Genomic DNA, 11,133 nt, shown 5'->3' with positions numbered 1-11,133 from the left:
GATAACCCATATTTGGTGGACATTTTCCTAGTTGTATGACTTATCATGATGCTAACTTATATGCATTCTAGAAGCTTTTTTGAGGCCTTTATATACAGGCACTCCTAGTTTACTCTTGATATGGCATATTGAATGAATATCATCATTCTGATCATACTCTCGCTGTTGGTCTACTGTGTGCTTGTGTTGAGTTCTTTAGTTCTTGGGTGAATTTTTTCCTAAGAAATTTTTTTATACTATTCCTAGACCCTAATGAACTCATGATAATGTTATCATCATACATTGTGCTAATTAGAGGGCTTTACAACTTGCTAGCCTCTAATTGCACATAGTAAAAAGGCCTAAGAACTTATGAACAAAAATCTCCAATGTACCTCACCAATGATCAAAATGATGTTATCCTTCACATCCAAAATTCCCTAAGGTTCATACTTAAAGAAAAAAATATGAAACTTGATTTCCTTGGCAACCCTTAGGTGCTTATACACTAGAAAGCATTTTTCAAGATGAACCTATTGAAGTAGAAAGAAAGAAAGAGCCTATACTAGAAAAATATGTGAGAAGACATCATGCACCTAATAATTCATTGGAGATAAAGAATCTGGAGTTGTGACAAGGAAGAGCCTAAAAAATAAAATATGTTTACTTTGTGAATTTGAGCCTAAATGAATAAAAGATGCTTTCGAAAATAAGGATTGGATTCATGCAATGAATGAAGAAATTGAGAAGATAGAGAAGCATCAAACATGGACACTGGTACCTAGGCCAAAGGACAAAATGTTATTGGAACAAAGTGGGTATTCAATAACAAGCTAAATGAAAAAGATGAAGTCACAAGGAATAAAGCAAGATTCGTTTGGAAAGGATATGCATAAGAAGAAGATGTTGATTATGGGGAAACATTTTCCCTAGTTGCAAGAGTAGAAGGAGTCAAAACACTACTTGCTTATAATTCTTATAAAGGATTTAAGGTATATCAAATGGATGTAAAATCTACATTTATAAATGGATTACTTGAAGAAGAAGTTTACATTGAGTAGCCAGAAGGATATGATGACCCTAGAAAAAATATCATGGTATGAAAGTCGTACAAGGCTCTATATGGTTTGAAACAAGCCCCTAGAGCATGGTATGAGAGATTACATAACTATTTGTTGAAGATCTAATTTGTAGGAAGTAATGATAACATAAAATTATATTTGAAGACTAATAGTAACAATGAGATATTTTTATCTAAAATTATTTTTGATGATATAATATCTTGAGGAAAGGAAACGTTATGAAAATAATTTGTAGATGAGATAAAGAAGGAATTTGAAATATCAATGTTTGGTGAGATCAAATTCTTTATTGGTTTACAAATATATATAATGAAGAAAGGTATTTTTATTACTCAATAAAAATACATCAAGGAGATAATAAAAAAATTTGCAATGGAAGATTCAAGACTAGTTAGCAGATCCATGACCATAGGAAAGAAGTTATCCAAGAATGATGACTCTACTAATGTGAACCATACATTATATAGATAAATTATTGGAAAATTACCATGTGTTGTTCATAGCAGGCCAGATATTGCATTAGAAGTTGTGATAGTTGCAATATTTTCTACAAGTTTTAAGGAGAGTCACATGATGGTAGTAAAAATAATATTGAGATATTTGAAAGGAATAGAAGACCATGGCTTATATTACAAGAAGAATAGCAAATTTGGACTTAAAGTATTCATTGGCTTAGATTGGGTAGGAAATGTTGATGACAAAAAAAGTACAAGTGGAGGAGCTTTATTTTTAGGAAAGAGACTAGTTTCCTGGACAAGCAAGAAATATAACTATGTTTCTCAATCAATAACTAAAGTTGAATATGTGGTAACATTAGTAAATTTTTCAAATATCATATGGATCAAGCAATTGTTGAAAGGAATGAATGAAGTCATTACTAGTCTAGTTGTTATGTATTGTGATAACACTCATGCTATAAACATATCAGAGAATCCAGTGATGAACCTAAAGACTAAGAACATTTCTATCAAGTATCATTACTTGAGAGAGCTAGTTGAAGACAAAGAAGTAAGATTGGAGTATGTACACACCAAGGAGAAAATAGCTGATATTTTCACTAAAGCTTTACCTAAGGATTCTCATGCATATCTAATAGGTAAATTAGGGGTAATTCCCCTAGATAAGGCTACTTAAACTAAGATGAAGCTTTGCATCAATGCATTGATCATAATATCTTACAAGTTGATGCAAATAGTCCTACTTTAGGAGTTGCCTAGAGTAATGAATTATGAAGGAAAGAATGATATATCAGTCATATACATATGATAGATCGAGAATTTAGTATTGATATGAAGACATCTATATGGTCAAGGTAAAAGAAAGAAATGAAGTGTCTTTAGCATTGTTGTCAAAGAGGGAGATATATAGAGATTGATAGTTACCATTAAGTAACAAGAGAATGCAAAAGAGGAAGTATGTATGCTATTCAAAAAGAGATATTAAAGAGAAGGAATGCAAGATATTGCCAACAATACAAAAGAATCTGATGGATTTCATGATATGATATGATAAAGGGAGCTTATGTGTTGCATATCAAAGTTTCATGAATGAGAATTAGAGAAAAACTAAAAGAAAAAGGTTATTGGACACATAGATGAGAATTAAAATGAAAATAAGGATATTAATGAAGATCTTATCATAAACATAAAGGGATTTTTCTTGATATAGTACAAGTTTTGGATTGCATGGTAACTAGAGGGGTTTTCATCAATTCCAAAGAGGGAGATTGTTGGAAACTACAATCATGACATTTTTTATGTTTCCATTAATGTCAAACCTCACTAGTAAGATAGTTTTCTACCTGATTTAAGTGTCATATCTAGATTATTGATGAAAAGGATTTGAGAATTTGGTCATGACAAGAGCACCTAGAGGAAATATTGAGTTATGGAGATGAAACTATAATGGACACTTGATTAGTTAGACTTTGACAAGATAAAGTGATTGTTTAAATCATGCTATAAATGAAGATGATAGTTGTACTAAAGCCTTGAAGAAGTGATCAAAGATTGACCAAAAGTATAGGATGTTATATTAAATTTCAAGTTCAGATCAATATGAAGATGTTCCTTCTTTTTTAAATTATCATGTTAAAAATTTATCTTTAAAAATATGTGTTGATAAAGTTTCTTTGTTACAAAATAGAGGTACTCTTAATCTTGTTGAAGGGAATGCATATGTTTATAGTGCTACACTAGTAAATAATGGATTTGATCCAATTGATAAGTTCCAAGTGCATGAAGTAATTTTAATAGTTACTTCTCCTATTGATGATTTTCATTGTGTTGAGAATATTACTAATCATGATGTTGTAGAGTATGCATCTCAATTTTACAAGGATGAAGAAACTAAAAGTTATTACTCAAGTGATGAGAACAAAGATGTTGATTCATCATGCATGATGAAGTATCATATGAAGAAAAAAATTATTCATATGTATAATAGTCCAATGATGAAGATGAGGTTAAGACTTGTTACACAAGTGATGGTGAAGACAATGAAAGCATGCATTTTTCTCCATATGAATCTGATGCAACATGAGAGGAAGAGAGTGATGATGAAAGTGAGAAATATTTTATATGTGAATTTATGAGCTCTTCTTCTAAATTTGAAAATGGACTTCCATTGCATTCTTTAAATTAGCTTGTAGTTGAAAAGTTGGAAGAGGATTCTTCTACACAATATGAGGACAAACAAATCATAGGTGAATACACTATGTGTAAGGATGATTCACTTAGTTTTAAGGAACATCATGAGGTTTTTTATGGCTATGATTTCTATCATGCATGTAATTCCAATCTTGGTACTTCAACACTTATTGATAAATTGAAAGATGATTGGTGATCTTTACCAATTAGTCAATTAAAAATAAATAGTGTAAATAATGTTGATTTGCATTCCACATGTTTAATTGGTGAACTAGACATTTTTCTTTCATGTGGTAATGAATATGATATTTTTTCTTCTTGTGTTGAATTTTCTCATGATAGTGGTAATGAAAATGACTTAAAGATATTTTGTAATTTGTTGTATGATGAGAATATTGATGTTGAGCAGCCTATCATTTGTCAAAATGTGTATAAAGGAGATTTGCATGGTATTGTAAATATACTTTTTAAAGAATGCACATATGAACATGTTAGAATATATAGTCCACAAATATAACTAAGAAGGGGAGGAGGGGGGGGGGGGGGAGGTGAATCAGTTATCTAACTTATATCATAACTTTCAACTTATTAAACTTTAACCATATGAGCAATACAATCAGAAACCACAACAAGATATTCATACACAATAACACTAGATATGTTAACTAGGGAAACCCTTGATCAGAGGGAAAACCCTAGTGGCAATGATACCTACAAGATGATGTACTAATATAAATATTTCTTGTTAGAGGATAGACCTATTAGGAATCTATAACAACATTCAGTACATATAAGTCCCTATTAGGAAACTTTGAATCCCTGTTGAGAGATTCCAACCCTATTATGAGTCATACAAACCCTATTAGGAATTGTGGGAGATAGTTGCACCCACTACCCAAACAACTTAAATGTTAAGATCAATAAACCTGTTATCCAAATGATCTCTATATTATTCCTTGCAGAATAATAGAAATGAAATGTCCTTCCTTTCTCTTCCTCTTTCCTATCAACCAAGATTTTTCTCCTTTAGATCTTATAACCGGATTAGAAAAATCACATATAATAATCCTTTGGATTATTTACTCATGTTCAGTAAACACACTACTCCTTTTTGCACTTCACATTCAACACAATGATTATCACACTTTACAAACAAGGTAAACATCTTTCCTTTATATTGTACCTTCAAAATAATTCCTTGAGTCAGCCTGGAGGCTTTCCCAATTAACTATAATAAGATAAATAATTAATTGGAATTACTATAGCATTTTTGGCTCATAGTGTACATTAATTCTCACACATGTGATATTAGGGCTTGTGCATCCACTGATATCATCATCAAGCTATCATAAGTCACTGGATGACCACACATCTTATCATTACATCTTAGATGAAAGATATCAAACAAACACTAGAACATTATTTTCTAAGCATTGTGTCTCTATACTACTCTTAGTAAATCAAGCATATCTTCTGTACGTCTTTGACTTAGACTTTGTGCATTGATCTATGCCATCTAGACATAGTATGAAAAAATTCCATGACTATGCATCACTAGAAAATGAAACCATTGTTTGTATAACTAAGATCTCTATCTACTACTCTAACATTCATTACAAACTTACTGCTATGTTGACATCAATGAAAAATATAGTCATGAATGTTACATGTCAATACTTTCTAATGCTTAGGATACTCCGCAAAGTAATATCATTATTATTCATGCTAAAAATCTTTCCCTTTGATACATATGACAACATAGATGAAAAATATCTAAGTTCCAAGAATACCAAATAGTACTCTATTGTTACTTCTGCTATTCTCATCCTCCCAAATCATCTTCATCAATCAAATCTAAAATCCTTTGAAATGTTGTTTTTCTTTGCATCTTCTTAGGATTAAAAATATTATTCACAATAAAAAACTTACCATACATATCCCCCCATTGAGATACTCTAACTTCTTTCTAAATCTCCCTATTAAAGTAGAAATTTCCATTTACTCTCCCCATACATACTTAGGAGATATTTTTCATGCATATTCTCCCCCATTGACATCAATGACAAAGACCTCATGATGTCAATCTACTGCTCCAAATTATAACCAAATTGAGTATCCAAAGGCACTATTAAAGACCCAAGACCAAGAGTCCTTAATGAATCATCTCTCAACAGATACTGTTGCATACATGAAATATCAACACCCAGTCCAGTCTAACAACAATGCCCTATGCCACTAGACTAATGCACTTGCTACATCATCTACTCTAAACAGGCATAACCCCAAGCACACCTCTCAAGTACTTAAATGTATATTTAAGTAAGGGATTCATAAATATATCTACAATTCAATCTTTAGTGCTCACATACTCCAATCTAATCTATTATACTTAATAGATATATGCTTTATTTTAGAATGCAATACAAGATTCCAAACATACTTACTATACTTGTGTTATCATAATATATGATAACAAGTTCTTTAAACTCAATCCAAATATCTTTTAACATCTACTTCATTTATATAACTTGATTATAGTATTTACTACTGCTATATACTTTGCCTCAGTCACACTCTATGAAATGAAATCTTGTTACTTACTTAGCCAAGAAATCAATGTTCCTCCAATCACAAATGCTCCACCACTAGTTATCTTTTTGTCATCTGTACTGCCTACCCAATCCACATTAGTATATGCAAAGAAAGTGAAATTACTTGATCTATCATACCAAATTAAGTAATCAGATGTTCCCTTCAAATATCTAAATATGCTCTTTACTACTATGTAATGACACTCTTTAGGATCATCTTGAAATATAGATACAATCCAAACTCTATTTGTTATATCTTGTCTTATGTGAGTCAGATATTGCAAACCTCTAATCATGGATCTCTATTTCTTCTGCCTAATAGTAGGTATCTGATCCTTACTATATAACTTGTGACTAGTTATAATAGTTTTATCAATAGGCTTACAACATTCAAATCCAAATATCTTAAAAAAATCTTTTAAGTACTTAGCTTGTGAAATGAAAATACCATCACTATTCTCCATAATCTACAATCCTAGGAAAAAGTTCATTTATCCTATCATTACTCATTTCAAATTCATTCTTCATTTCCTCAAAAGAATTATCACTTTCTTCATCATTACTTCCAAATATTGTGTCATCAAAAAATATTACTATGACAAGAAAAACCATTATCAATCTCTCTCAAATATAAATTACCATATGTCATCACTTTAGCAAATCCAAGCTTTGTCAAATACTTATTTAACCTTGCATACAAGGTTCTAGGTGCTTCCTTCAAACCATATAGAGTTTTCTTTAGTCTACATTCAATCCCTTTGTCTTTTGTCAGAGGAAAATCTTTAGGCTGCTCTATGGATACCTCTTCTTTAAGTTCTCCATTTAGGAAAGATGATTTAACATCCATATGATATACTTTGAATTTCTTATATGATGCATAATCCAAGAACATTCTTACTACTTCCATTTTGGCTATAGGGGCACAAGTCTCCTCATGGTCTATGCCTTCTTTCTATGAGTACCCTTTGCATACAATTTTGGCCTTGTTTCTCAAAACTTCACCTTGTCCATTCATCTTATTTATGAATACCCATTTGGTTCCTATCACATTCTTGTCTTTAGGTCTATGAACCAACTCCCATGTTTCATTCTTCATTTTCTTATCTAGTTCTTCCTTCATTGCTTGAATCCAATGATCATCTTTACATGCTTCATCTACACTCTTAGGTTCAACTTGAAAAATCAAACATAATCCCTCATTAAATATGTTCCTTAACATCACACCTTGTCTTTACTTCCAATTATCTTCTCTAGAGGGTGATTCTTTTTCATGTTTCTATTAGAGGTAGGAGTTTTCATCTCAACTCTTATCTTGTCTCTTTGTTCAGATCTCTGCTCTCCTCTTTGCTCAATAGTTAGAACATCATTTTTCAGATCATTACTAGTCTCAAAGAAAACTTTAACATCTCTCGTAACAATTCAAAAATTATCTTCTTCTTCATTATAATTATAATCTACCATCTTTTCCTTAATTCCAAACTTTCAATCAATCTTTACATTTTTACATTCAACTATAGTCTTGGTTATGTGATTAAAACATCTATATGCCTTACTTTTCAATGAATAGCCAAGAAATGCACCTTCATCACTTTTTGGATCAAACTTACCAATGTCATCATCTCTTTTAATGTAACACTTGTTTCCAAATATTTGAAAATATTTAACTAATGGTGAATGTCCAAACCATAATTAAGATCTTGTAACCATATCACAAAACTTGCATCAAATAATTCCTTGGATCACTTACTCACATTCATTAAACACTCTACCCCTTTTCACACTTCTCATTCAACATAATCATTACCGTACATTATAAAAAAGGAAAACATCTTTTGTTTATATTGTACCTTCAAAATATTTTTTTAAGTTAGCCTTGAACCTTTCCCAAATTAATTATAATAAGATAATTAAATAATTACAATTACAATATCATTATTAGCTCACATTCTACACAACTTATCACACATGAGATACTAGGGCTTGTGTATCTTCTGACATCATCATCAGACTATCATAAGGCATTGGATGACCATACATCTTCTCATTACATCTTAGATGAAATATATCAAACAAACATCATAACACTATTTTCCAAGCACACTATCTTGACTCTCTATACTACTCTTAGTAAATCAAGCATATCTTTTGTATGTCTTTGACTTAGACTCTACACATTGAACCATATCATCAAGACATAGTTTGGAATGTGTGCATGATTGTGCATCACCAAAGAATGAAACCATTTTTTATACAACCAAGATCTCTATCTACTACTTTGAGATTCTACACATACTTACCACTATATTGAGATTAATGACAAATACATTCATGAATGCGACATGTTAATTATGTCCAATTCTTAGGATACTCCCTAAAGTAATATCATCATCATTCATGCTAACATAATATATTTCATAATTCAAATTTAAATGATGATGAAATGTCTAGTTGTAGTAAAAAATTAGATTACTCATTTTCTCATGATGAAAGTGATTTTGAGGTTGAGGTTGCATTTTTTGGAATATTTAGAATAACTAGGGGGTGGGTGAATCCGTTATCCAAGGTCCATATGTACAAATAAAAATTTTCAGTACTCATCAAATATATATGTACATGCATTGATTAGATCATCCAATAACTCTATAACTATGTATATTATTGTCCTAGGTAACAACCAACTTTGCAAAAATGTAAACATAAAACATCATAAAATCATTCACACAATTTGACACAAGGATTTTATGTGGAAACACAATTTGGAAAAAATTACCGGTAACATGTTACCAATTTTCACTCTTCTAAAGTGAGCTCTATAAGGAACCAACCCTATTAAAGGTTACACCATACATTGTTAAATGTGAGCTTTTAAAATGATTTCAATCACCCTATTAGGAGTGAGCCTTTCTATAGGACTTAAAAAAATTCCATTAGAATGTCACATAGTTAAAGGATTTACTCATGATTGTTAGGTCAACCTAAATCCAAAGGATTTATCCAGACTAATACAAGGTTTAGAAAGTAGCAATAGGACTTTATTTGATAACTAGAACAACTCACTTGTAGATTGCATATCTTTGGTTCAATCCTCCATTCTTCTTAGCATTCATACCCTTCATCTTTGATTGCTTGTTCATCCTTCAAGCCTTCACTTCCTTAAGCTTTCTTAGTATACCAATTGCATATTCTTTCCTTTGACCACCATATGAAGCAACAACTCTATACTTTTTTTTCACTCCCACACTAATTTTCTTCTAGCCTTGTATCTCCAAATACAGATAATTTTAATCTTTTTACACTTTACAAAAATCATCCATTTTAGGGTTAGGTTAGATTCATTGAATCTTCTCTTCTTTCCATTTTACTCCCTCTAGAAACATCTCTTATAATCCTCTTTAGATTCACCTCAAAATAGTTTATCTTGAATTCTATGCCACCAACTCATCATTATTATCTTCAACATGCTTCACACAATTCAAGAAATCAAATTTGTTGGCTCAAATTTGTCAAATCTTTGATTAAACTCTTTTTTTTTTCACTTGGTAATAACATTGTTCACTCGGCAATAATAGTCTTCTGATGCTTGGCCAATATTAGGTTGCTCAACATGAACTAAGTCTTCCTTTCTCGATCATTACTATTATTCCCCTAATGCTTGGCACTTACTATATTTTATTAACACTCCACACCTACTAGTCTTTCTTTTCTCAATGCAAACCAACTTTCTACTTAGCTTGAACTGAATTTTCTTAGCTTACATTGTTTTCTCTATCAAGCTTTGTAGATGCATTTATTACAAACTCTTATTCCTTTCTTAGCTTAAAAGTAACCTTTCACTTTAGCCTTAATTAGATAAACAATACATCATATAATTAATGTCTTACTTGGTCTTAGTACCCCTTTTATACACCATATAACTAAACCTTTCTCTAGGTGTTCTTGCTATCCTTTCTTATCAAATCCTCTTCATCAATCAATCTAATGATAGCATTTAAACCAAAAACAATTATCTTACCAACAAGTAGAAGTTTTTACATCATTGAAAAAATGATGATTTTTCCATGATAGGTTCCACACTTCAACAATCTTCTTTTCAACAATATTCCTCTTTGGCATTGATGGCAAACCAATACTAGCAATAATAAAAAAATGAAACTCAATACCTTGTATTGAAATCTCTCCCTCTATTAGTATATATCCTTCCTTTGTATATTGAAATTTAAATTCTTTCTCAGCAAAACTCTTTCAACTTCTTTCCCAAGATATTCAATGTAATTTCTTCCTCGTACCGTATCAATATATTCTCCCTCATATCAGCACATTCCCCCTCTTTTCCTCTTTTAAGAAAAAAATTGCTCCCTCTTTGACAACAATGCTAGAGATTTTTCATCTATTCATGCAAATATTATCGACTTAGATTCTCCCTCCATCACCTTTCTTGTGACCATAATTCTTCTATTTTAGCTCTGTCTTTACTTTGGGTAATTCTTAAAGTAAGATCAATTGCATCAAGTTGTAAAGTATGCCATTCACCTCAGTTGATGGGGGACACTACTCTAACTCCTTCAAGTATCTTGAGATAGGGGTATCATCCCTAGCTTACCTCTTAGATATTCATGTGCATGCTTAGGTGAAGCTTTTGTGAATATATTAGGTATATGTTTCCTTTGTATCCACATATTCCATTCTCACTTCTTTGTTATGCACCAATTCTCTCAAATAATGATATTTGATTGCAATGTGCTTTGTCTTTGTGTGCATCACAAGATTTTTAGATATGTCTATACCACTTGTATTGTCATAGTATATTACTATATGTTTAGTGATTTCTTCTCT

Source organism: Cupressus sempervirens, chromosome 5, assembly GCF_028749045.1.
Source record: "Cupressus sempervirens isolate cs-2001-9-10 chromosome 5, ASM2874904v1, whole genome shotgun sequence".
Classification (NCBI taxonomy): Eukaryota; Viridiplantae; Streptophyta; class Pinopsida; order Cupressales; family Cupressaceae; genus Cupressus; species Cupressus sempervirens.
Note: the sequence above shows the minus strand (reverse complement) of the source record.